General features: G+C 36.7%; 11 non-coding genes across 11 annotated transcripts; all 11 read left to right on the top strand.

The window, feature by feature from the left end:
- The first annotated feature begins 2,318 nt into the window (after positions 1-2,318).
- On the top strand, positions 2,319-2,390 carry TRNAA-UGC (transfer RNA alanine (anticodon UGC)). Its single transcript has one exon. It is a non-coding gene; the product is annotated as a tRNA-Ala (tRNA).
- A 2,673-nt stretch (positions 2,391-5,063) lies between these two features.
- Positions 5,064-5,135, top strand: TRNAA-UGC (transfer RNA alanine (anticodon UGC)). The gene has a single exon. It is a non-coding gene; the product is annotated as a tRNA-Ala (tRNA).
- Positions 5,136-6,897: 1,762 nt separating this feature from the next.
- TRNAA-UGC (transfer RNA alanine (anticodon UGC)) lies at positions 6,898-6,969 on the top strand. The gene has a single exon. It is a non-coding gene; the product is annotated as a tRNA-Ala (tRNA).
- Positions 6,970-9,654: 2,685 nt separating this feature from the next.
- Positions 9,655-9,726, top strand: TRNAA-UGC (transfer RNA alanine (anticodon UGC)). The gene has a single exon. It is a non-coding gene; the product is annotated as a tRNA-Ala (tRNA).
- Positions 9,727-11,488: 1,762 nt separating this feature from the next.
- TRNAA-UGC (transfer RNA alanine (anticodon UGC)) lies at positions 11,489-11,560 on the top strand. The gene has a single exon. It is a non-coding gene; the product is annotated as a tRNA-Ala (tRNA).
- A 2,686-nt stretch (positions 11,561-14,246) lies between these two features.
- On the top strand, positions 14,247-14,318 carry TRNAA-UGC (transfer RNA alanine (anticodon UGC)). The gene has a single exon. It is a non-coding gene; the product is annotated as a tRNA-Ala (tRNA).
- A 3,598-nt stretch (positions 14,319-17,916) lies between these two features.
- TRNAA-UGC (transfer RNA alanine (anticodon UGC)) lies at positions 17,917-17,988 on the top strand. Its single transcript has one exon. It is a non-coding gene; the product is annotated as a tRNA-Ala (tRNA).
- A 1,763-nt stretch (positions 17,989-19,751) lies between these two features.
- Positions 19,752-19,823, top strand: TRNAV-UAC (transfer RNA valine (anticodon UAC)). The gene has a single exon. It is a non-coding gene; the product is annotated as a tRNA-Val (tRNA).
- Positions 19,824-20,674: 851 nt separating this feature from the next.
- Positions 20,675-20,746, top strand: TRNAA-CGC (transfer RNA alanine (anticodon CGC)). The gene has a single exon. It is a non-coding gene; the product is annotated as a tRNA-Ala (tRNA).
- Positions 20,747-23,420: 2,674 nt separating this feature from the next.
- TRNAA-UGC (transfer RNA alanine (anticodon UGC)) lies at positions 23,421-23,492 on the top strand. Its single transcript has one exon. It is a non-coding gene; the product is annotated as a tRNA-Ala (tRNA).
- A 2,669-nt stretch (positions 23,493-26,161) lies between these two features.
- Positions 26,162-26,233, top strand: TRNAA-UGC (transfer RNA alanine (anticodon UGC)). The gene has a single exon. It is a non-coding gene; the product is annotated as a tRNA-Ala (tRNA).
- Positions 26,234-26,858: the final 625 nt, after the last annotated feature.

Here is a 26,858-nt window from a genome sequence, read left to right as displayed (position 1 = left end):
CACTTTGTGAACAAAAAGAGGATGGACAAGGGCTTGGAGGGCAAGCACTTAATGAAATTTCAAAGTATGGAATGATGACAACATATCAACTCTAGATAGATTGTCTGGTGAAGCATTAGTTAGCAATGCCCAAGAGGCAGTCATAGCATGCATCCCTTGTGCCCTTCTACTAAATTCTGACACTGATGACCAAACAGAATGTAAGAAAGCCCTCTAGTTAGCAAAACTTGATCAATATCTCCACCATTCATTATTAAAAGTAAGGGATTCTGATGATAAACCAGTCTCTGATGGAGAACTTTAAGAGCATTCCAATGTTCGGAATGGGCATCTCCTTGCATTCTCATCAGCCAAGAAAACCATAAAGTCCTTGAAGTCAAGCATGGTATAATGGTTATACTTCCATCCTCTAAGATGTCCCTAATAACACTGAAAAGTAGTAAATCTCTAGTGAAATGTAAAGCTGCAATCACTTTTGTATAAAAATATAGTAGCTCAGTGGTAGAGCGCATGCTTTGCATGTATGAGGCCCCGGGTTCAATCCCCGGCATCTCCATGTTTTGCAAAATGCAGCTTTTTACCAAATGTAAACTCTCTAGAAGAGCCACAGATAACAAGCAATCCAATAAAAGTACTCGACACCAACAGTCAAAGTTGAATACAAATCATAAAAAATCAATCAAGAATGATTATATTCAACATCGTCTTCATACCATTTTTCAAAGTAAAGTTCCCATTGAATGCCTATAGCCATTCTCCTACACTGAGGGAAAACATATTGTAAGTAGGAAATAGATTTTTTATTTTCAGTGGGAACTGAAGGTGACTACCTGAGCAAAGTTTAATAAAAGAGCGAGACAAATAATATAGTAAAACTAATTGATTAAGATTGAGAGACAAGTTTAAACACTTTGTGAACAAAAAGAGGATGGACAAGGGCTTGGAGGGCAAGCACTTAATGAAATTTCAAAGCATGGAATGATGACAAAATATAAACTCTAGATAGATTGTCTGGTGAAGCATTAGTTAGCAATGCCCAAGACGCAATCATAGCATGCATCCTTTGTGCCCTTCTACTAAATTCTGACACTGATGACCAACAGAATGTAAGAAAGCCCTCTAGTTAGCAAAACTTGATCAATATCTACACCATTCATTAGTAAAAGTAGGGGATTCTGATGATAAACCAGTCTCTGATGGAGAACTTTAAGAGCATTCCAATGTTTGGAATGGGCATCTCCTTGCATTCTCATCAGCCATGAAAACCATAAAGTCCTTGAAGTCAAGCATGGTATAATGGTTATACTTCCATCCTCTAAGATGTCCCTAATAACACTGAAAAGTAGTAAATCTCTAGTGAAATGTAAAGCTGCAATCACTTTTGCATAAGAAAATAGCAGCTCTAAGGGGATGTAGCTCAGTGCTTTGCATGTAGGAGGCCCCGGGTTCAATCCCAGGCATCTCCATGTTTTGCAAAATACAGCTTTTTACCATATGTAAACTCTCTAGAAGAGCCACAGATAACAAGCAAACCAATAAAAGTAATCTACAGCAATAGTCAAAGTTGAATACAAATCATAAAAAATCAATCAAATATGATTATTTTCAACATCTTCTTCATAGCATTTTTCAAAGTAAAGTTCCCATTGAATGCCTATTGCCATTCTCCTACACTGAGGGAAAACATATGGAAAGTAGGGAATAGTTTTTTTTATTTTCAGTGGGAACTGAAGGCGACTACCTGAGCAAAGTTTAATAAAAGAGTGAGACAAATGATATAGTAAAACTAATTGATTAAGATTGAGAGACAAGTTCAAACACTTTGTGAACAGAAAGAGGATGGACAAGGGCTTGGAGGGCAAGCACTTAATGAAATTTCAAAGCATGGAATGATGACAACATATCAACTCTAGATAGATTGTCTGGTGAAGCATTAGTTAGCAATGCCCAAGAGGCAGTCATAGCATGCATCCTTTGTGCCCTTCTACTAAATTCTGACACTGATGACCAAACAGAATGTAAGAATGCCCTCTAGTTTGCAAAACTTGATCAATATCTACACCATTCATTAGTAAAAGTAGGGGATTCTGATGATAAACCAGTCTCTGATGGAGAACTTTAAGAGCATTCCAATGTTCGGAATGGGCATCTCCTTGCATTCTCATCAGCCAAGAAAACCATAAAGTCCTTGAAGTCAAGCATGGTATAATGGTTATACTTCCATCCTCTAAGATGTCCCTAATAACACTGAAAAGTAGTAAATCTCTAGTGAAATGTAAAGCTGCAATCACTTTTGTATAAAAATATAGCAGCTCATAGGGGATGTATCTCAGTGGTAGAGCGCATGCTTTGCATGTATGAGGCCCCGGGTTCAATCCCCGGCATCTCCATGTTTTGCAAAATGCAGCTTTTTACCAAATGTAAACTCTCTAGAAGAGCCACAGATAACAAGCAATCCAATAAAAGTACTCGACACCAACAGTCAAAGTTGAATACAAATCATAAAAAATCAATCAAATATGATTATATTCAACATCGTCTTCATACCATTTTTCAAAGTAAAGTTCCCATTGAATGCCTATAGCCATTCTCCTACACTGAGGGAAAACATATTGTAAGTAGGAAATAGATTTTTTATTTTCAGTGGGAACTGAAGGCGACTACCTGAGCAAAGTTTAATAAAAGAGCGAGACAAATAATATAGTAAAACTAATTGATTAAGATTGAGAGACAAGTTTAAACACTTTGTGAACAAAAAGAGGATGGACAAGGGCTTGGAGGGCAAGCACTTAATGAAATTTCAAAGCATGGAATGATGACAACATATCAACTCTAGATAGATTGTCTGGTGAAGCATTAGTTAGCAATGCCCAAGAGGCAATCATAGCTTGCATCCTTTGTGCCCTTCTACTAAATTCTGACACTGATGACCAACAGAATGTAAGAAAGCCCTCTAGTTAGCAAAACTTGATCAATATCTACACCATTCATTAGTAAAAGTAGGGGATTCTGAAGATAAACCAGTCTCTGATGGAGAACTTTAAGAGCATTCCAATGTTTTGAATGGGCATCTCCTTGCATTCTCATCAGCCATGAAAACCATAAAGTCCTTGAAGTCAAGCATGGTATAATGGTTATACTTCCATCCTCTAAGATGTCCCTAATAACACTGAAAAGTAGTAAATCTCTAGTGAAATGTAAAGCTGCAATCACTTTTGCATAAGAAAATAGCAGCTCTAAGGGGATGTAGCTCAGTGCTTTGCATGTAGGAGGCCCCGGGTTCAATCCCAGGCATCTCCATGTTTTGCAAAATACAGCTTTTTACCATATGTAAACTCTCTAGAAGAGACACAGATAACAAGCAAACCAATAAAAGTAATCTACAGCAATAGTCAAAGTTGAATACAAATCATAAAAAATCAATCAAATATGATTATTTTCAACATCTTCTTCATACCATTTTTCAAAGTAAAGTTCCCATTGAATGCCTATTGCCATTCTCCTACACTGAGTGAAAACATATGGAAAGTAGGGAATAGTTTTTTTTATTTTCAGTGGGAACTGAAGGCGACTACCTGAGCAATGTTTAATAAAAGAGCGAGACAAATAATATAGTAAAACTAATTGATTAAGATTGAGAGACAAGTTTAATCACTTTGTGAACAAAAAGAGGATGGACAAGGGCTTGGAGGGCAAGCACTTAATGAAATTACAAAGCATGGAATGATGACAACATATCAACTCTAGATAGATTGTCTGGTGAAGCATTAGTTAGCAATGCCCAAGAGGCAGTCATAGCATGCATCCTTTGTGCCCTTCTACTAAATTCTGACACTGATGACCAACAGAATGTAAGAAAGCCCTCTAGTTAGCAAAACTTGATCAATATCTACACCATTCATTAGTAAAAGTAGGGGATTCTGATGATAAACCAGTCTCTGATGGAGAACTTTAAGAGCATTCCAATGTTCGGAATGGGCATCTCCTTGCATTCTCATCAGCCAAGAAAACCATAAAGTCCTTGAAGTCAAGCATGGTATAATGGTTATACTTCCATCCTCTAAGATGTCCCTAATAACACTGAAAAGTAGTAAATCTCTAGTGAAATGTAAAGCTGCAATCACTTTTGCATAAGAAAATAGCAGCTCTAAGGGGATGTAGCTCAGTGCTTTGCATGTAGGAGGCCCCGGGTTCAATCCCAGGCATCTCCATGTTTTGCAAAATACAGCTTTTTACCATATGTAAACTCTCTAGAAGAGACACAGATAACAAGCAAACCAATAAAAGTAATCTACAGCAATAGTCAAAGTTGAATACAAATCATAAAAAATCAATCAAATATGATTATTTTCAACATCTTCTTCATACCATTTTTCAAAGTAAAGTTCCCATTGAATGCCTATTGCCATTCTCCTACACTGAGGGAAAACATATGGAAAGTAGGGAATAGTTTTTTTTATTTTCAGTGGGAACTGAAGGCGACTACCTGAGCAAAGTTTAATAAAAGAGTGAGACAAATGATATAGTAAAACTAATTGATTAAGATTGAGAGACAAGTTCAAACACTTTGTGAACAGAAAGAGGATGGACAAGGGCTTGGAGGGCAAGCACTTAATGAAATTTCAAAGCATGGAATGATGACAACATATCAACTCTAGATAGATTGTCTGGTGAAGCATTAGTTAGCAATGCCCAAGAGGCAGTCATAGCATGCATCCTTTGTGCCCTTCTACTAAATTCTGACACTGATGACCAAACAGAATGTAAGAATGCCCTCTAGTTTGCAAAACTTGATCAATATCTACACCATTCATTAGTAAAAGTAGGGGATTCTGATGATAAACCAGTCTCTGATGGAGAACTTTAAGAGCATTCCAATGTTCGGAATGGGCATCTCCTTGCATTCTCATCAGCCAAGAAAACCATAAAGTCCTTGAAGTCAGGCATGGTATAATGGTTATACTTCCATCCTCTAAGATGTCCCTAATAACACTGAAAAGTAGTAAATCTCTAGTGAAATGTAAAGCTGCAATCACTTTTGTATAAAAATATAGCAGCTCATAGGGGATGTATCTCAGTGGTAGAGCGCATGCTTTGCATGTATGAGGCCCCGGGTTCAATCCCCGGCATCTCCATGTTTTGCAAAATGCAGCTTTTTACCAAATGTAAACTCTCTAGAAGAGCCACAGATAACAAGCAATCCAATAAAAGTACTCGACACCAACAGTCAAAGTTGAATACAAATCATAAAAAATCAATCAAATATGATTATATTCAACATCGTCTTCATACCATTTTTCAAAGTAAAGTTCCCATTGAATGCCTATAGCCATTCTCCTACACTGAGGGAAAACATATTGTAAGTAGGAAATAGATTTTTTATTTTCAGTGGGAACTGAAGGCGACTACCTGAGCAAAGTTTAATAAAAGAGCGAGACAAATAATATAGTAAAACTAATTGATTAAGATTGAGAGACAAGTTTAAACACTTTGTGAACAAAAAGAGGATGGACAAGGGCTTGGAGGGCAAGCACTTAATGAAATTTCAAAGCATGGAATGATGACAACATATCAACTCTAGATAGATTGTCTGGTGAAGCATTAGTTAGCAATGCCCAAGAGGCAATCATAGCATGCATCCTTTGTGCCATTCTACTAAATTCTGACACTGATGACCAACAGAATGTAAGAAAGCCCTCTAGTTAGCAAAACTTGATCAATATCTACATCATTCATTAGTAAAAGTAGGGGATTCTGAAGATAAACCAGTCTCTGATGGAGAACTTTAAGAGCATTCCAATGTTTTGAATGGGCATCTCCTTGCATTCTCATCAGCCATGAAAACCATAAAGTCCTTGAAGTCAAGCATGGTATAATGGTTATACTTCCATCCTCTAAGATGTCCCTAATAACACTGAAAAGTAGTAAATCTCTAGTGAAATGTAAAGCTGCAATCACTTTTGCATAAGAAAATAGCAGCTCTAAGGGGATGTAGCTCAGTGCTTTGCATGTAGGAGGCCCCGGGTTCAATCCCAGGCATCTCCATGTTTTGCAAAATACAGCTTTTTACCATATGTAAACTCTCTAGAAGAGACACAGATAACAAGCAAACCAATAAAAGTAATCTACAGCAATAGTCAAAGTTGAATACAAATCATAAAAAATCAATCAAATATGATTATTTTCAACATCTTCTTCATACCATTTTTCAAAGTAAAGTTCCCATTGAATGCCTATTGCCATTCTCCTACACTGAGGGAAAACATATGGAAAGTAGGGAATAGTTTTTTTTATTTTCAGTGGGAACTGAAGGCGACTACCTGAGCAAAGTTTAATAAAAGAGTGAGACAAATGATATAGTAAAACTAATTGATTAAGATTGAGAGACAAGTTCAAACACTTTGTGAACAGAAAGAGGATGGACAAGGGCTTGGAGGGCAAGCACTTAATGAAATTTCAAAGCATGGAATGATGACAACATATCAACTCTAGATAGATTGTCTGGTGAAGCATTAGTTAGCAATGCCCAAGAGGCAGTCATAGCATGCATCCTTTGTGCCCTTCTACTAAATTCTGACACTGATGACCAAACAGAATGTAAGAATGCCCTCTAGTTTGCAAAACTTGATCAATATCTACACCATTCATTAGTAAAAGTAGGGGATTCTGATGATAAACCAGTCTCTGATGGAGAACTTTAAGAGCATTCCAATGTTTGGAATGGGCATCTCCTTGCATTCTCATCAGCCATGAAAACCATAAAGTCCTTGAAGTCAAGCATGGTATAATGGTTATACTTCCATCCTCTAAGATGTCTGTAATAACACTGAAAAGTAGTAAATTTCTAGTGAAAAGTAAAGCTGCAATCACTTTTGTATAAAAATATAGCAGCTCATAGGTGATGTAGCTCAGTGGTAGAGCGCATGCTTTGCATGTATGAGGCCCCGGGTTCAATCTCCGGCATCTCCATGTTTTGCAAAATGCAGCTTTTTACCATATGTAAACTCTCTAGAAGAGCCACAGATAACAAGCAATCCAATAAAAGTACTCTACAGCAACAGTCAAAGTTGAATACAAATCATTAAAAATCAATCAAATATGATTATATTCAACATCGTCTTCATACCATTTTAAAAAGTAAAGTTCCCATTGAATGCCTATAGCCATTCTCCTACACTGAGGGAAAACATATGGTAAGTAGGAAATAGATTATTTATTTTCAGTGGGAACTGAAGGCGACTACCTGAGCAAAGTTTAATAAAAGAGCGAGACAAATAATATAGTAAAACTAATTGATTAAGATTGAGAGACAAGTTTAAACACTTTGTGAACAAAAAGAGGATGGACAAGGGCTTGGAGGGCAAGCACTTAATCAAATTTCAAAGCATGGAATGATGACAACATATCAACTCTAGATAGATTGTCTGGTGAAGCATTAGTTAGCAATGCCCAAGAAGCAGTCATAGCATGCATCCTTTGTGCCCTTCTACTAAATTCTGACACTGATGACCAACAGAATGTAAGAAAGCCCTCTAGTTAGCAAAACTTGATCAATATCTACACCATTCATTAGTAAAAGTAGGGGATTCTGATGATAAACCAGTCTCTGATGGAGAACTTTAAGAGCATTCCAATGTTCGGAATGGGCATCTCCTTGCATTCTCATCAGCCATGAAAACCATAAAGTCCTTGAAGTCAAGCATGGTATAATGGTTATACTTCCATCCTCTAAGATGTCCCTAATAACACTGAAAAGTAGTAAATCTCTAGTGAAATGTAAAGCTGCAATCACTTTTGTATTAAAAATATAGCAGCTCATAGCGGATGTAGCTCAGTGGTAGAGCGCATGCTTTGCATGTATGAGACCCTGGGTTAAATCCCTGGCATCTCCATGTTTTGCAAAATACAGCTTTTTACCATATGTAAACTCTGTAGAAGAGTCACAGATAACAAGCAATCCAATAAAAGTACTCTACAGCAATTGTCAAAGTTGAATACAAATCATAAAATATCAATCAAATATGATTATATTCAACATCGTCTTCATACCATTTTTCAAAGTAAAGTTCCCATTGAATGCCTATAGCCAATCTCCTACACTGAGGGAAAACATATGGTAAGTAGGAAATAGATTTTTTATTTTCAGTGGGAACTGAAGGCGACTACCTGAGCAAAGTTTAATAAAAGAGCGAGACAAATAATATAGTAAAACTAATTGATTAAGATTGAGAGACAAGTTTAAACACTTTGTGAACAAAAAGAGGATGGACAAGGGCTTGGAGGGCAAGCACTTAATGAAATTACAAAGCATGGAATGATGACAACATATCAACTCTAGATAGATTGTCTGGTGAAGCATTAGTTAGCAATGCCCAAGAGGCAGTCATAGCATGCATCCTTTGTGCCCTTCTACTAAATTCTGACACTGATGACCAACAGAATGTAAGAAAGCCCTCTAGTTAGCAAAACTTGATCAATATCTACACCATTCATTAGTAAAAGTAGGGGATTCTGATGATAAACCAGTCTCTGATGGAGAACTTTAAGAGCATTCAAATGTTCATAATGGGCATCTCCTTGCATTCTCATCAGCTAAGAAAACCATAAAGTCCTTGAAGTCAAGCATGGTATAATGGTTATACTTCCATCCTCTAAGATGTCCCAAATAACACTGAAAAGTAGTAAATCTCTTGTGAAATGTAAAGCTGCAATCACTTTTGCATAAGAAAATAGCAGCTCTAAGGGGATGTAGCTCAGTGCTTTGCATGTAGGAGGCCCCGGGTTCAATCCCAGGCATCTCCATGTTTTGCAAAATACAGCTTTTTACCATATGTAAACTCTCTAGAAGAGACACAGATAACAAGCAAACCAATAAAAGTAATCTACAGCAATAGTCAAAGTTGAATACAAATCATAAAAAATCAATCAAATATGATTATTTTCAACATCTTCTTCATACCATTTTTCAAAGTAAAGTTCCCATTGAATGCCTATTGCCATTCTCCTACACTGAGGGAAAACATATGGAAAGTAGGGAATAGTTTTTTTTATTTTCAGTGGGAACTGAAGGCGACTACCTGAGCAAAGTTTAATAAAAGAGTGAGACAAATGATATAGTAAAACTAATTGATTAAGATTGAGAGACAAGTTCAAACACTTTGTGAACAGAAAGAGGATGGACAAGGGCTTGGAGGGCAAGCACTTAATGAAATTTCAAAGCATGGAATGATGACAACATATCAACTCTAGATAGATTGTCTGGTGAAGCATTAGTTAGCAATGCCCAAGAGGCAGTCATAGCATGCATCCTTTGTGCCCTTCTACTAAATTCTGACACTGATGACCAAACAGAATGTAAGAATGCCCTCTAGTTTGCAAAACTTGATCAATATCTACACCATTCATTAGTAAAAGTAGGGGATTCTGATGATAAACCAGTCTCTGATGGAGAACTTTAAGAGCATTCCAATGTTCGGAATGGGCATCTCCTTGCATTCTCATCAGCCAAGAAAACCATAAAGTCCTTGAAGTCAGGCATGGTATAATGGTTATACTTCCATCCTCTAAGATGTCCCTAATAACACTGAAAAGTAGTAAATCTCTAGTGAAATGTAAAGCTGCAATCACTTTTGTATAAAAATATAGCAGCTCATAGGGGATGTATCTCAGTGGTAGAGCGCATGCTTTGCATGTATGAGGCCCCGGGTTCAATCCCCGGCATCTCCATGTTTTGCAAAATGCAGCTTTTTACCAAATGTAAACTCTCTAGAAGAGCCACAGATAACAAGCAATCCAATAAAAGTACTCGACACCAACAGTCAAAGTTGAATACAAATCATAAAAAATCAATCAAATATGATTATATTCAACATCGTCTTCATACCATTTTTCAAAGTAAAGTTCCCATTGAATGCCTATAGCCATTCTCCTACACTGAGGGAAAACATATTGTAAGTAGGAAATAGATTTTTTATTTTCAGTGGGAACTGAAGGCGACTACCTGAGCAAAGTTTAATAAAAGAGCGAGACAAATAATATAGTAAAACTAATTGATTAAGATTGAGAGACAAGTTTAAACACTTTGTGAACAAAAAGAGGATGGACAAGGGCTTGGAGGGCAAGCACTTAATGAAATTTCAAAGCATGGAATGATGACAACATATCAACTCTAGATAGATTGTCTGGTGAAGCATTAGTTAGCAATGCCCAAGAGGCAATCATAGCATGCATCCTTTGTGCCATTCTACTAAATTCTGACACTGATGACCAACAGAATGTAAGAAAGCCCTCTAGTTAGCAAAACTTGATCAATATCTACACCATTCATTAGTAAAAGTAGGGGATTCTGAAGATAAACCAGTCTCTGATGGAGAACTTTAAGAGCATTCCAATGTTTTGAATGGGCATCTCCTTGCATTCTCATCAGCCATGAAAACCATAAAGTCCTTGAAGTCAAGCATGGTATAATGGTTATACTTCCATCCTCTAAGATGTCCCTAATAACACTGAAAAGTAGTAAATCTCTAGTGAAATGTAAAGCTGCAATCACTTTTGCATAAGAAAATAGCAGCTCTAAGGGGATGTAGCTCAGTGCTTTGCATGTAGGAGGCCCCGGGTTCAATCCCAGGCATCTCCATGTTTTGCAAAATACAGCTTTTTACCATATGTAAACTCTCTAGAAGAGACACAGATAACAAGCAAACCAATAAAAGTAATCTACAGCAATAGTCAAAGTTGAATACAAATCATAAAAAATCAATCAAATATGATTATTTTCAACATCTTCTTCATACCATTTTTCAAAGTAAAGTTCCCATTGAATGCCTATTGCCATTCTCCTACACTGAGGGAAAACATATGGAAAGTAGGGAATAGTTTTTTTTATTTTCAGTGGGAACTGAAGGCGACTACCTGAGCAAAGTTTAATAAAAGAGTGAGACAAATGATATAGTAAAACTAATTGATTAAGATTGAGAGACAAGTTCAAACACTTTGTGAACAGAAAGAGGATGGACAAGGGCTTGGAGGGCAAGCACTTAATGAAATTTCAAAGCATGGAATGATGACAACATATCAACTCTAGATAGATTGTCTGGTGAAGCATTAGTTAGCAATGCCCAAGAGGCAGTCATAGCATGCATCCTTTGTGCCCTTCTACTAAATTCTGACACTGATGACCAAACAGAATGTAAGAATGCCCTCTAGTTTGCAAAACTTGATCAATATCTACACCATTCATTAGTAAAAGTAGGGGATTCTGATGATAAACCAGTCTCTGATGGAGAACTTTAAGAGCATTCCAATGTTTGGAATGGGCATCTCCTTGCATTCTCATCAGCCATGAAAACCATAAAGTCCTTGAAGTCAAGCATGGTATAATGGTTATACTTCCATCCTCTAAGATGTCTGTAATAACACTGAAAAGTAGTAAATTTCTAGTGAAAAGTAAAGCTGCAATCACTTTTGTATAAAAATATAGCAGCTCATAGGTGATGTAGCTCAGTGGTAGAGCGCATGCTTTGCATGTATGAGGCCCCGGGTTCAATCTCCGGCATCTCCATGTTTTGCAAAATGCAGCTTTTTACCATATGTAAACTCTCTAGAAGAGCCACAGATAACAAGCAATCCAATAAAAGTACTCTACAGCAACAGTCAAAGTTGAATACAAATCATTAAAAATCAATCAAATATGATTATATTCAACATCGTCTTCATACCATTTTAAAAAGTAAAGTTCCCATTGAATGCCTATAGCCATTCTCCTACACTGAGGGAAAACATATGGTAAGTAGGAAATAGATTATTTATTTTCAGTGGGAACTGAAGGCGACTACCTGAGCAAAGTTTAATAAAAGAGCGAGACAAATAATATAGTAAAACTAATTGATTAAGATTGAGAGACAAGTTTAAACACTTTGTGAACAAAAAGAGGATGGACAAGGGCTTGGAGGGCAAGCACTTAATCAAATTTCAAAGCATGGAATGATGACAACATATCAACTCTAGATAGATTGTCTGGTGAAGCATTAGTTAGCAATGCCCAAGAAGCAGTCATAGCATGCATCCTTTGTGCCCTTCTACTAAATTCTGACACTGATGACCAACAGAATGTAAGAAAGCCCTCTAGTTAGCAAAACTTGATCAATATCTACACCATTCATTAGTAAAAGTAGGGGATTCTGATGATAAACCAGTCTCTGATGGAGAACTTTAAGAGCATTCCAATGTTCGGAATGGGCATCTCCTTGCATTCTCATCAGCCATGAAAACCATAAAGTCCTTGAAGTCAAGCATGGTATAATGGTTATACTTCCATCCTCTAAGATGTCCCTAATAACACTGAAAAGTAGTAAATCTCTAGTGAAATGTAAAGCTGCAATCACTTTTGTATTAAAAATATAGCAGCTCATAGCGGATGTAGCTCAGTGGTAGAGCGCATGCTTTGCATGTATGAGACCCTGGGTTAAATCCCTGGCATCTCCATGTTTTGCAAAATACAGCTTTTTACCATATGTAAACTCTGTAGAAGAGTCACAGATAACAAGCAATCCAATAAAAGTACTCTACAGCAATTGTCAAAGTTGAATACAAATCATAAAATATCAATCAAATATGATTATATTCAACATCGTCTTCATACCATTTTTCAAAGTAAAGTTCCCATTGAATGCCTATAGCCAATCTCCTACACTGAGGGAAAACATATGGTAAGTAGGAAATAGATTTTTTATTTTCAGTGGGAACTGAAGGCGACTACCTGAGCAAAGTTTAATAAAAGAGCGAGACAAATAATATAGTAAAACTAATTGATTAAGATTGAGAGACAAGTTTAAACACTTTGTGAACAAAAAGAGGATGGACAAGGGCTTGGAGGGCAAGCACTTAATGAAATTACAAAGCATGGAATGATGACAACATATCAACTCTAGATAGATTGTCTGGTGAAGCATTAGTTAGCAATGCCCAAGAGGCAGTCATAGCATGCATCCTTTGTGCCCTTCTACTAAATTCTGACACTGATGACCAACAGAATGTAAGAAAGCCCTCTAGTTAGCAAAACTTGATCAATATCTACACCATTCATTAGTAAAAGTAGGGGATTCTGATGATAAACCAGTCTCTGATGGAGAACTTTAAGAGCATTCAAATGTTCATAATGGGCATCTCCTTGCATTCTCATCAGCTAAGAAAACCATAAAGTCCTTGAAGTCAAGCATGGTATAATGGTTATACTTCCATCCTCTAAGATGTCCCAAATAACACTGAAAAGTAGTAAATCTCTAGTGAAATGTAAAGCTGCAATCACTTTTGCATAAGAAAATAGCAGCTCTAAGGGGATGTAGCTCAGTGCTTTGCATGTAGGAGGCCCCGGGTTCAATCCCAGGCATCTCCATGTTTTGCAAAATACAGCTTTTTACCATATGTAAACTCTCTAGAAGAGACACAGATAACAAGCAAACCAATAAAAGTAATCTACAGCAATAGTCAAAGTTGAATACAAATCATAAAAAATCAATCAAATATGATTATTTTCAACATCTTCTTCATACCATTTTTCAAAGTAAAGTTCCCATTGAATGCCTATTGCCATTCTCCTACACTGAGGGAAAACATATGGAAAGTAGGAAATAGTTTTTTTTATTTTCAGTGGGAACTGAAGGCGACTACCTGAGCAAAGTTTAATAAAAGAGCGAGACAAATAATATAGTAAAACTAATTGATTAAGATTGAGAGACAAGTTCAAACACTTTGTGAACAGAAAGAGGATGGACAAGGGCTTGGAGGGCAAGCACTTAATGAAATTTCAAAGCATGGAATGATGACAGCATATCAACTCTAGATAGATTGTCTGGTGAAGCATTAGTTAGCAATGCCCAAGAGGCAGTCATAGCATGCATCCTTTGTGCCCTTCAACTAAATTCTGACACTGATGACCAAACAGAATGTAAGAATGCCCTCTAGTTAGCAAAACTTGATCAATATCTATACCATTAATTAGTAAAAGTAGGGGATTCTGATGATAAACCAGTCTCTGATGGAGAACTTTAAGAGCATTCCAATGTTTGGAATGGGCATCTCCTTGCATTCTCATCAGCCATGAAAACCATAAAGTCCTTGAAGGCAAGCATGGTATAATGGTTATACTTCCATCCTCTAAGATGTCCCTAATAACACTGAAAAGTAGTAAATCTCTAGTGAAATGTAAAGCTGCAATCACTTTTGTATTAAAATTATAGCAGCTCATAGCGGATGTAGCTCAGTGGTAGAGCGCATGCTTTGCATGGATGAGGCCCTGGGTTCAATCCCCGGCATCTCCATGTTCTGCAAAATACAGCTTTTTACCATATGTAAACTCTGTAGAAGAGTCACAGATAACAAGCAATCCAATAAAAGTACTCTACAGCAATTGTCAAAGTTGAATACAAATCATAAAATATCAATCAAATATAATTATATTCAACATCGTCTTCATACCATTTTTCAAAGTAAAGTTCCTATTGAATGCCTATTGCCATTCTCCTACACTGAGGGAAATCATATGGTAAGTAGGAAATAGATTTTTTATTTTCAGTGGGAACTGTTGGTGACTACCTGAGCAAAGTTTAATAAAAGAGCGAGACAAATAATATAGTAAAACTAATTGAATAAGATTGAGAGACATATTCAAACACTTTGTGAACAAAAAGAGGATGGACATGGGCTTGGAGGGCAAGCACTTAATGAAATTTCAAAGCATGGATTGATGACAACATATCAACTCTAGATAGATTGTCTGGTGAAGCATTAGTTAGCAATGCCCAAGAGGCAGTCATAGCATGCATCCTTTGTGCCATTCTACTAAATTCTGACACTGATGACCAAACAGAATGTAAGAAAGCCCTCTAGTTAGCAAAACTTGATCAATATCTACACCATTCATTAGTAAAAGTAGGGGATTCTGATGATAAACCAGTCTCTGATGGAGAACTTTAAGAGCATTCCAATGTTCGGAATGGGCATCTCCTTGCATTCTCATCAGCCATGAAAACCATAAAGTCCTTGAAGTCAAGCATGGTATAATGGTTATACTTCCATCCTCTAAGATGTCCCTAATAACACTGAAAAGTAGTAAATCTCTAGTGAAAGTAAAGCTGCAATCACTTTTGCATAAGAAAATAGCAGCTCTAAGGGGATGTAGCTCAGTGCTTTGCATGTAGGAGGCCCCGGGTTCAATCCCAGGCATCTCCATGTTTTGCAAAATACAGCTTTTTACCATATGTAAACTCTCTAGAAGAGCCACAGATAACAAGCAAACCAATAAAAGTAATCTACAGCAATAGTCAAAGTTGAATACAAATCATAAAAAATCAATCAAATATGATTATTTTCAACATCTTCTTCATACCATTTTTCAAAGTAAAGTTCCCATTGAATGCCTATGGCCTTCTCCTACACTGAGGGAAAACATATGGAAAGTAGGAAATATTTTTTTTTTATTTTCAGTGGGAACTGAAGGCGACTACCTGAGCAAAGTTTAATAAAAGAGCGAGACAAATAAATATAGTAAAACTAATTGATTAAGATTGAGAGACAAGTTTAAACACTTTGTGAACAAAAAGAGGATGGACAAGGGCTTGGAGGGCAAGCACTTAATGAAATTTCAAAGCATGGAATGATGACAACATATCAACTCTAGATAGATTGTCTGGTGAAGCATTAGTTAGCAATGCCCAAGAAGCAGTCATAGCATGCATCCTTTGTGCCCTTCTACTAAATTCTGACACTGATGACCAACAGAATGTAAGAAAGCCCTCTAGTTAGCAAAACTTGATCAATATCTACACCATTCATTAGTAAAAGTAGGGGATTCTGATGATAAACCAGTCTCTGATGGAGAACTTTAAGAGCATTCCAATGTTCGGAATGGGCATCTCCTTGCATTCTCATCAGCCATGAAAACCATAAAGTCCTTGAAGTCAAGCATGGTATAATGGTTATACTTCCATCCTCCAAGATGTCCCTAATAACACTGAAAAGTAGTAAATCTCTAGTGAAATGTAAAGCTGCAATCACTTTTGTATTAAAAATATAGCAGCTCATAGCGGATGTAGCTCAGTGGTAGAGCGCATGCTTTGCATGTATGAGACCCTGGGTTAAATCCCTGGCATCTCCATGTTTTGCAAAATACAGCTTTTTACCATATGTAAACTCTGTAGAAGAGTCACAGATAACAAGCAATCCAATAAAAGTACTCTACAGCAATTGTCAAAGTTGAATACAAATCATAAAATATCAATCAAATATGATTATATTCAACATCGTCTTCATACCATTTTTCAAAGTAAAGTTCCCATTGAATGCCTATAGCCAATCTCCTACACTGAGGGAAAACATATGGTAAGTAGGAAATAGATTTTTTATTTTCAGTGGGAACTGAAGGCGACTACCTGAGCAAAGTTTAATAAAAGAGCGAGACAAATAATATAGTAAAACTAATTGATTAAGATTGAGAGACAAGTTTAAACACTTTGTGAACAAAAAGAGGATGGACAAGGGCTTGGAGGGCAAGCACTTAATGAAATTACAAAGCATGGAATGATGACAACATATCAACTCTAGATAGATTGTCTGGTGAAGCATTAGTTAGCAATGCCCAAGAGGCAGTCATAGCATGCATCCTTTGTGCCCTTCTACTAAATTCTGACACTGATGACCAACAGAATGTAAGAAAGCCCTCTAGTTAGCAAAACTTGATCAATATCTACACCATTCATTAGTAAAAGTAGGGGATTCTGATGATAAACCAGTCTCTGATGGAGAACTTTAAGAGCATTCCAATGTTCGGAATGGGCATCTCCTTGCATTCTCATCAGCCAAGAAAACCATAAAGTCCTTGAAGTCAAGCATGGTATAATGGTTATACTTCCATCCTCTAAGATGTCCCAAATAACACTGAAAAGTAGTAAATCTCTTGTGAAATGTAAAGCTGCAATCACTTTTGCATAAGAAAATAGCAGCTCTAAGGGGATGTAGCTCAGTGCTTTGCATGTAGGAGGCCCCGGGTTCAATCCCAGGCATCTCCATGTTTTGCAAAATACAGCTTTTTACCATATGTAAACTCTCTAGAAGAGACACAGATAACAAGCAAACCAATAAAAGTAATCTACAGCAATAGTCAAAGTTGAATACAAATCATAAAAAATCAATCAAATATGATTATTTTCAACATCTTCTTCATACCATTTTTCAAAGTAAAGTTCCCATTGAATGCCTATTGCCATTCTCCTACACTGAGGGAAAACATATGGAAAGTAGGAAATAGTTTTTTTTATTTTCAGTGGGAACTGAAGGCGACTACCTGAGCAAAGTTTAATAAAAGAGCGAGACAAATAATATAGTAAAACTAATTGATTAAGATTGAGAGACAAGTTCAAACACTTTGTGAACAGAAAGAGGATGGACAAGGGCTTGGAGGGCAAGCACTTAATGAAATTTCAAAGCATGGAATGATGACAGCATATCAACTCTAGATAGATTGTCTGGTGAAGCATTAGTTAGCAATGCCCAAGAGGCAGTCATAGCATGCATCCTTTGTGCCCTTCAACTAAATTCTGACACTGATGACCAAACAGAATGTAAGAATGCCCTCTAGTTAGCAAAACTTGATCAATATCTATACCATTAATTAGTAAAAGTAGGGGATTCTGATGATAAACCAGTCTCTGATGGAGAACTTTAAGAGCATTCCAATGTTTGGAATGGGCATCTCCTTGCATGCTCATCAGCCATGAAAACCATAAAGTCCTTGAAGGCAAGCATGGTATAATGGTTATACTTCCATCCTCTAAGATGTCCCTAATAACACTGAAAAGTAGTAAATCTCTAGTGAAATGTAAAGCTGCAATCACTTTTGTATTAAAATTATAGCAGCTCATAGCGGATGTAGCTCAGTGGTAGAGCGCATGCTTTGCATGGATGAGGCCCTGGGTTCAATCCCCGGCATCTCCATGTTTTGCAAAATACAGCTTTTTACCATATGTAAACTCTGTAGAAGAGTCACAGATAACAAGCAATCCAATAAAAGTACTCTACAGCAATTGTCAAAGTTGAATACAAATCATAAAATATCAATCAAATATAATTATATTCAACATCGTCTTCATACCATTTTTCAAAGTAAAGTTCCCATTGAATGCCTATTGCCATTCTCCTACACTGAGGGAAATCATATGGTAAGTAGGAAATAGATTTTTTATTTTCAGTGGGAACTGTTGGTGACTACCTGAGCAAAGTTTAATAAAAGAGGCAGACAAATAATATAGTAAAACTAATTGAATAAGATTGAGAGACATATTCAAACACTTTGTGAACAAAAAGAGGATGGACATGGGCTTGGAGGGCAAGCACTTAATGAAATTTCAAAGCATGGATTGATGACAACATATCAACTCTAGATAGATTGTCTGGTGAAGCATTAGTTAGCAATGCCCAAGAGGCAGTCATAGCATGCATCCTTTGTGCCCTTCTACTAAATTCTGACACTGATGACCAAACAGAATGTAAGAAAGCCCTCTAGTTAGCAAAACTTGATCAATATCTACACCATTCATTAGTAAAAGTAGGGGATTCTGATGATAAACCAGTCTCTGATGGAGAACTTTAAGAGCATTCCAATGTTCGGAATGGGCATCTCCTTGCATTCTCATCAGCCATGAAAACCATAAAGTCCTTGAAGTCAAGCATGGTATAATGGTTATACTTCCATCCTCTAAGATGTCCCTAATAACACTGAAAAGTAGTAAATCTCTAGTGAAATGTAAAGCTGCAATCACTTTTGCATAAGAAAATAGCAGCTCTAAGGGGATGTAGCTCAGTGCTTTGCATGTAGGAGGCCCCGGGTTCAATCCCAGGCATCTCCATGTTTTGCAAAATACAGCTTTTTACCATATGTAAACTCTCTAGAAGAGACACAGATAACAAGCAAACCAATAAAAGTAATCTACAGCAATAGTCATAGTTGAATACAAATCATAAAAAATCAATCAAATATGATTATTTTCAACATTTTCTTCATACCATTTTTCAAAGTAAAGTTCCCATTGAATGCCTATTGCCATTCTCCTACACTGAGGGAAAACATATGGTAAGTAGGGAATAGTTTTTTTTATTTTCAGTGGGAACTGAAGGCAAATACCTGAGCAAAGTTTAGTAAAAGAGTGAGACAAATGATATAGTAAAACTAATTGATTAAGATTGAGAGACAAGTTCAAACACTTTGTGAACAGAAAGAGGATGGACAAGGGCTTGGAGGGCAAGCACTTAATGAAATTTCAAAGCATGGAATGATGACAACATATCAACTCTAGATAGATTGTCTGGTGAAGCATTAGTTAGCAATGCCCAAGAGGCAGTTATAGCATGCATCCTTTGTGCCCTTCTACTAAATTCTGACACTGATGACCAAACCGAATGTAAGAATGCCCTCTAGTTAGCAAAACTTGATCAATATCTACACCATTCATTAGTAAAAGTAGGGGATTCTGATGATAAACCAGTCTCTGATGGAGAACTTTAAGAGCATTCCAATGTTTGGAATGGGCATCTCCTTGCATTCTCATCAGCCATGAAAACCATAAAGTTCTTGAAGTCAAGCATGGTATAATGGTTATACTTCCATCCTCTAAGATGTCTCTAATAACACTGAAAAGTAGTAAATTTCTAGTGAAAAGTAAAGCTGCAATCACTTTTGTATAAAAATATAGCTGCTCATAGGGGATGTAGCTCAGTGGTAGAGCGCATGCTTTACATGTATGAGGCCCCGGGTTCAATCTCTGGCATCTCCATGTTTTGCAAAATGCAGCTTTTTACCATATGTAAACTCTCTAGAAGAGCCACAGATAACAAGCAATCCAATAAAAGTACTCTACAGCAACAGTCAAAGTTGAATACAAATCATAAAAAATCAATCAAATATGATTATATTCAACATCGTCTTTATACCATTTTTCAAAGTAAAGTTCCCATTGAATGCCTATAGCCATTCTCCTACACTGAGGGAAAACATATGGTAAGTAGGAAATAGATTATTTATTTTCAGTGGGAACTGAAGGCTACTACCTGAGCAAAGTTTAATAAAAGAGCGAGACAAATAATATAGTAAAACTAATTGATTAAGATTGAGAGACAAGTTCAAACACTTTGTGAACAAAAAGAGGATGGACATGGGCTTGGAGGGCAAGCACTTAATGAAATTTCAAAGCATGGAATGATGACAACATATCAACTCTAGATAGATTGTCTGGTGAAGCATTAGTTAGCAATGCCCAAGAGGCAGTCATAGCATGCATCCTTTGTGCCCTTCTACTAAGTTCTGACACTGATGACCAAACAGAATGTAAGAAAGCCCTCTAGTTAGCAAAACTTGATCAATATCCACACCATTCATTAGAAAAAGTAGGGTATTCTGATGACAAACCTGTCTCTGATGGAGAACTTTAAGAGCATTCCAATGTTTGGAATGGGCATCTCCTTGCATTCTCATCAGCCATGAAAACCATAAAGTCCTTGAAGTCAAGCATGGTATAATGGTTATACTTACATCCTCTAAGATGTCCCTAATAACACTGAAAAGTAGTAAATCTCTAGTGAAATGTAAAGCAGCAATCACTTTTGTATAATAGTATAGCAGCTCATAGGGGATGTAGCTCAGTGGTAGAGCGCATGCTTCGCATGTATGAGGCCCCGGGTTCAATCCCCGGCATCTCCATGTTTTGCAAAATGCAGCTTTTTACGATATGTAAACTCTCTAGAAGAGCCACAGATAACAAGCAATCCAATAAAAGTACTCTACAGCAACTTTCAAAGTTGAATACAAATCATAAAAAATCAATCAAATATGATTATATTCAACATCGTCTTCATACCATTTTTCAAAGTAAAGTTCCCATTGAATGCCTATAGCCATTCTCCTACACTGAGGGAAAACATATGGTAAGTAGGAAATAGATTTTTTATTTTCAGTGGGAACTGAAGGCGACTACCTGAGCAAAGTTTAATAAAAGAGCGAGACAAATAATATAGTAAAACTAATTGATTAAGATTGAGAGACAAGTTTAAACACTTTGTGAACAAAAAGAGGATGGACAAGGTCTTGGAGGGCAAGCACTTAATGAAATTTCAAAGCATGGAATGATGACAACATATCAACTCTAGATAGATTGTCTGGTGAAGCATTAGTTAGCAATGCCCAAGAGGCAGTCATAGCATGCATCCTTTGTGCCCTTCTACTAAATTCTGACACTGATGACCAACAGAATGTAAGAAAGCCCTCTAGTTAGCAAAACTTGATCAATATCTACACCATTCATTAGTAAAAGTAGGGGATTCTGATGATAAACCAGTCTCTGATGGAGAACTTTAAGAGCATTCCAATGTTCGGAATGGGCATCTCCTTGCATTCTCATCAGCCATGAAAACCATAAAGTCCTTGAAGTCAAGCATGGTATAATGGTTATACTTCCATCCTCTAAGATGTCCCTAATAACACTGAAAAGTAGTAAATCTCTAGTGAAATGTAAAGCTGCAATCACTTTTGCATAAGAAAATAGCAGCTCTAAGGGGATGTAGCTCAGTGCTTTGCATGTAGGAGGCCCCGGGTTCAATCCCAGGCATCTCCATGTTTTGCAAAATACAGCTTTTTACCATATGTAAACTCTCTAGAAGAGACACAGATAACAAGCAAACCAATAAAAGTAATCTACAGCAATAGTCAAAGTTGAATACAAATCATAAAAAATCAATCAAATATGATTATTTTCAACATCTTCTTCATACCATTTTTCAAAGTAAAGTTCCCATTGAATGCCTATTGCCATTCTCCTACACTGAGGGAAAACATATGGAAAGTAGGGAATAGTTTTTTTTATTTTCAGTGGGAACTGAAGGCGACTACCTGAGCAAAGTTTAATAAAAGAGCGAGACAAATAATATAGTAAAACTAATTGATTAAGATTGAGAGACAAGTTTAAACACTTTGTGAACAGAAAGAGGATGGACAAGGGCTTGGAGGGCAAGCACTTAATGAAATTTCAAAGCATGGAATGATGACAACATATCAACTCTAGATAGATTGTCTGGTGAAGCATTAGTTAGCAATGCCCAAGAGGCAGTCATAGCATGCATCCTTTGTGCCCTTCTACTAAATTCTGACACTGATGACCAAACAGAATGTAAGAAAGCCCTCTAGTTAGCAAAACTTGATCAATATCTACACCATTCATTAGTAAAAGTAGGGGATTCTGATGATAAACCAGTCTCTGATGGAGAACTTTAAGAGCATTCCAATGTACGGAATGGGCATCTCCTTGCATTCTCATCAGCCATGAAAACCATAAAGTCCTTGAAGTCAAGCATGGTATAATGGTTATACTTCCATCCTCTAAGATGTCCCTAATAACACTGAAAAGTAGTAAATCTCTAGTGAAATGTAAAGCTGCAATCACTTTTGCATAAGAAAATAGCAGCTCTAAGGGGATGTAGCTCAGTGCTTTGCATGTAGGAGGCCCCGAGTTCAATCCCAGGCATCTCCATGTTTTGCAAAATACAGCTTTTTACCATATGTAAACTCTCTAGAAGAGACACAGATAACAAGCAAACCAATAAAAGTAATCTACAGCAATAGTCATAGTTGAATACAAATCATAAAAAATCAATCAAATATGATTATTTTCAACATCTTCTTCATACCATTTTTCAAAGTAAAGTTCCCATTGAATGCCTATTGCCATTCTCCTACACTGAGGGAAAACATATGGAAAGTAGGGAATAGTTTTTTTTATTTTCAGTGGGAACTGAAGGCGAATACCTGAGCAAAGTTTAATAAAAGAGTGAGACAAATGATATAGTAAAACTAATTGATTAAGATTGAGAGACAAGTTCAAACACTTTGTGAACAGAAAGAGGATGGACAAGGGCTTGGAGGGCAAGCACTTAATGAAATTTCAAAGCATGGAATGATGACAACATATCAACTCTAGATAGATTGTCTGGTGAAGCATTAGTTAGCAATGCCCAAGAGGCAGTTATAGCATGCATCCTTTGTGCCCTTCTACTAAATTCTGACACTGATGACCAAACAGAATGTAAGAATGCCCTCTAGTTAGCAAAACTTGATCAATATCTACACCATTCATTAGTAAAAGTAGGGGATTCTGATGATAAACCAGTCTCTGATGGAGAACTTTAAGAGCATTCCAATGTTTGGAATGGGCATCTCCTTGCATTCTCATCAGCCATGAAAACCATAAAGTCCTTGAAGTCAAGCATGGTATAATGGTTATACTTCCATCCTCTAAGATGTCTCTAATAACACTGAAAAGTAGTAAATTTCTAGTGAAAAGTAAAGCTGCAATCACTTTTGTATAAAAATATAGCTGCTCATAGGGGATGTAGCTCAGTGGTAGAGCGCATGCTTTGCATGTATGAGGCCCTGGGTTCAATCTCTGGCATCTCCATGTTTTGCAAAATGCAGCTTTTTACCATATGTAAACTCTCTAGAAGAGCCACAGATAACAAGCAATCCAATAAAATTACTCTACAGCAACAGTCAAAGTTGAATACAAATCATAAAAAATCAATCAAATATGATTATATTCAACATCGTCTTTATACCATTTTTCAAAGTAAAGTTCCCATTGAATGCCTATAGCCATTCTCCTACACTGAGGGAAAACATATGGTAAGTAGGAAATAGATTATTTATTTTCAGTGGGAACTGAAGGCTACTACCTGAGCAAAGTTTAATAAAAGAGCGAGACAAATAATATAGTAAAACTAATTGATTAAGATTGAGAGACAAGTTCAAACACTTTGTGAACAAAAAGAGGATGGACATGGGCTTGGAGGGCAAGCACTTAATGAAATTTCAAAGCATGGAATGATGACAACATATCAACTCTAGATAGATTGTCTGGTGAAGCATTAGTTAGCAATGCCCAAGAGGCAGTCATAGCATGCATCCTTTGTGCCCTTCTACTAAGTTCTGACACTGATGACCAAACAGAATGTAAGAAAGCCCTCTAGTTAGCAAAACTTGATCAATATCCACACCATTCATTAGAAAAAGTAGGGTATTCTGATGACAAACCAGTCTCTGATGGAGAACTTTAAGAGCATTCCAATGTTTGGAATGGGCATCTCCTTGCATTCTCATCAGCCATGAAAACCATAAAGTCCTTGAAGTCAAGCATGGTATAATGGTTATACTTACATCCTCTAAGATGTCCCTAATAACACTGAAAAGTAGTAAATCTCTAGTGAAATGTAAAGCAGCAATCACTTTTGTATAATAGTATTGTAGCTCAGTGGTAGAGCGCATGCTTTGCATGTATGAGGCCACGGGTTCAATCCCAGGCATCTCCATGTTTTGCAAAATGCAGCTTTTTACGATATGTAAACTCTCTAGAAGAGCCACAGATAACAAGCAATCCAATAAAAGTACTCTACAGCAACAGTCAAAGTTGAATACAAATCATAAAAAATCAATCAAATATGATTATATTCAACATCGTCTTCATACCATTTTTCAAAGTAAAGTTCCCATTGAATGCCTATTGCCATTCTCCTACACTGAGGGAAAACATATGGTAAGTAGGAAATAGATTTTTTATTTTCAGTGGGAACTGAAGGCGACTACCTGAGCAAAGTTTAATAAAAGAGCGAGACAAATAATATAGTAAAACTAATTGATTAAGATTGAGAGACAAGTTTAAACACTTTGTGAACAAAAAGAGGATGGACAAGGGCTTGGAGGGCAAGCACTTAATGAAATTTCAAAGCATGGAATGATGATAACATATCAACTCTAGATAGATTGTCTGGTGAAGCATTAGTTAGCAATGCCCAAGAGGCAGTCATAGCATGCATCCTTTGTGCCCTTCTACTAAATTCTGACACTGATGACCAACAGAATGTAAGAAAGCCCTCTAGTTAGCAAAACTTGATCAATATCTACACCATTCATTAGTAAAAGTAGGGGATTCTGATGATAAACCAGTCTCTGATGGAGAACTTTAAGAGCATTCCAATGTTCGGAATGGGCATCTCCTTGCATTCTCATCAGCCATGAAAACCATAAAGTCCTTGAAGTCAAGCATGGTATAATGGTTATACTTCCATCCTCTAAGATGTCCCTAATAACACTGAAAAGTAGTAAATCTCTAGTGAAATGTAAAGCTGCAATCACTTTTGCATAAGAAAATAGCAGCTCTAAGGGGATGTAGCTCAGTGCTTTGCATGTAGGAGGCCCCGGGTTCAATCCCAGGCATCTCCATGTTTTGCAAAATACAGCTTTTTACCATATGTAAACTCTCTAGAAGAGACACAGATAACAAGCAAACCAATAAAAGTAATCTACAGCAATAGTCAAAGTTGAATACAAATCATAAAAAATCAATCAAATATGATTATTTTCAACATCTTCTTCATACCATTTTTCAAAGTAAAGTTCCCATTGAATGCCTATTGCCATTCTCCAACACTGAGGGAAAACATATGGAAAGTAGGGAATAGTTTTTTTTATTTTCAGTGGTAACTGAAGGCGACTACCTGAGCAAAGTTTAATAAAAGAGCGAGACAAATAATATAGTAAAACTAATTGATTAAGATTGAGAGAAAAGTTTAAACACTTTGTGCACAGAAAGAGGATGGACAAGGGCTTGGAGGGCAAGCACTTAATGAAATTTCAAAGCATGGAATGATGACAACATATCAACTCTAGATAGATTGTCTGGTGAAGCATTAGTTAGCAATGCCCAAGAGGCAGTTATAGCATGCATCCTTTGTGCCCTTCTACTAAATTCTGACACTGATGACCAAACAGAATGTAAGAATGCCCTCTAGTTAGCAAAACTTGATCAATATCTACACCATTCATTAGTAAAAGTAGGGGATTCTGATGATAAACCAGTCTCTGATGGAGAACTTTAAGAGCATTCCAATGTTTGGAATGGGCATCTCCTTGCATTCTCATCATCCATGAAAACCATAAAGTCCTTGAAGTCAAGCATGGTATAATGGTTATACTTCCATCCTCTAAGATGTCTCTAATAACACTGAAAAGTAGTAAATTTCTAGTGAAAAGTAAAGCTGCAATCACTTTTGTATAAAAATATAGCTGCTCATAGGGGATGTAGCTCAGTGGTAGAGCGCATGCTTTGCATGTATGAGGTCCCGGGTTCAATCCCCGGCATCTCCATGTTTTGCAAAATGCAGCTTTTTATGATATGTAAACTCTCTAGAAGAGCCACAGATAACAAGCAATCCAATAAAAGTACTCTACAGCAACAGTCAAAGTTGAATACAAATCATAAAAAATCAATCAAATATGATTATATTCAACATCATCTTCATACCATTTTTCAAAGTAAAGTTCCCATTGAATGCCTATAGCCATTCTCCTACACTGAGGGAAAACATATGGTAAGTAGGAAATAGATTTTTTTTTTTCAGTGGGAACTGAAGGCGACTACCTGAGCAAAGTTTAATAAAAGAGCGAGACAAATAATATAGTAAAACTAATTGATTAAGATTGAGAGACAAGTTTAAACACTTTGTGAACAAAAAGAGGATGGACAAGGGCTTGGAGGGCAAGCACTTAATGAAATTTCAAAACATGGAATGATGACAACATATCAACTCTAGATAGATTGTCTGGTGAAGCATTAGTTAGCAATGCCCAAGAGGCAGTCATAGCATGCATCCTTTGTGCCCTTCTACTAAATTCTGACACTGATGACCAACAGAATGTAAGAAAGCCCTCTAGTTAGCAAAACTTGATCAATATCTACACCATTCATTAGTAAAAGTAGGGGATTCTGATG

The sequence above is a fragment of the Taudactylus pleione genome, unplaced genomic scaffold (genome assembly GCF_031769625.1).
Source record: "Taudactylus pleione unplaced genomic scaffold, aTauple2 ptg000070l, whole genome shotgun sequence".
NCBI classification, from domain to species: Eukaryota; Metazoa; Chordata; class Amphibia; order Anura; family Myobatrachidae; genus Taudactylus; species Taudactylus pleione.
The sequence above is the reverse complement of the archived record's forward strand: the minus strand, read 5'-3'. Positions and strand labels throughout refer to the sequence as shown.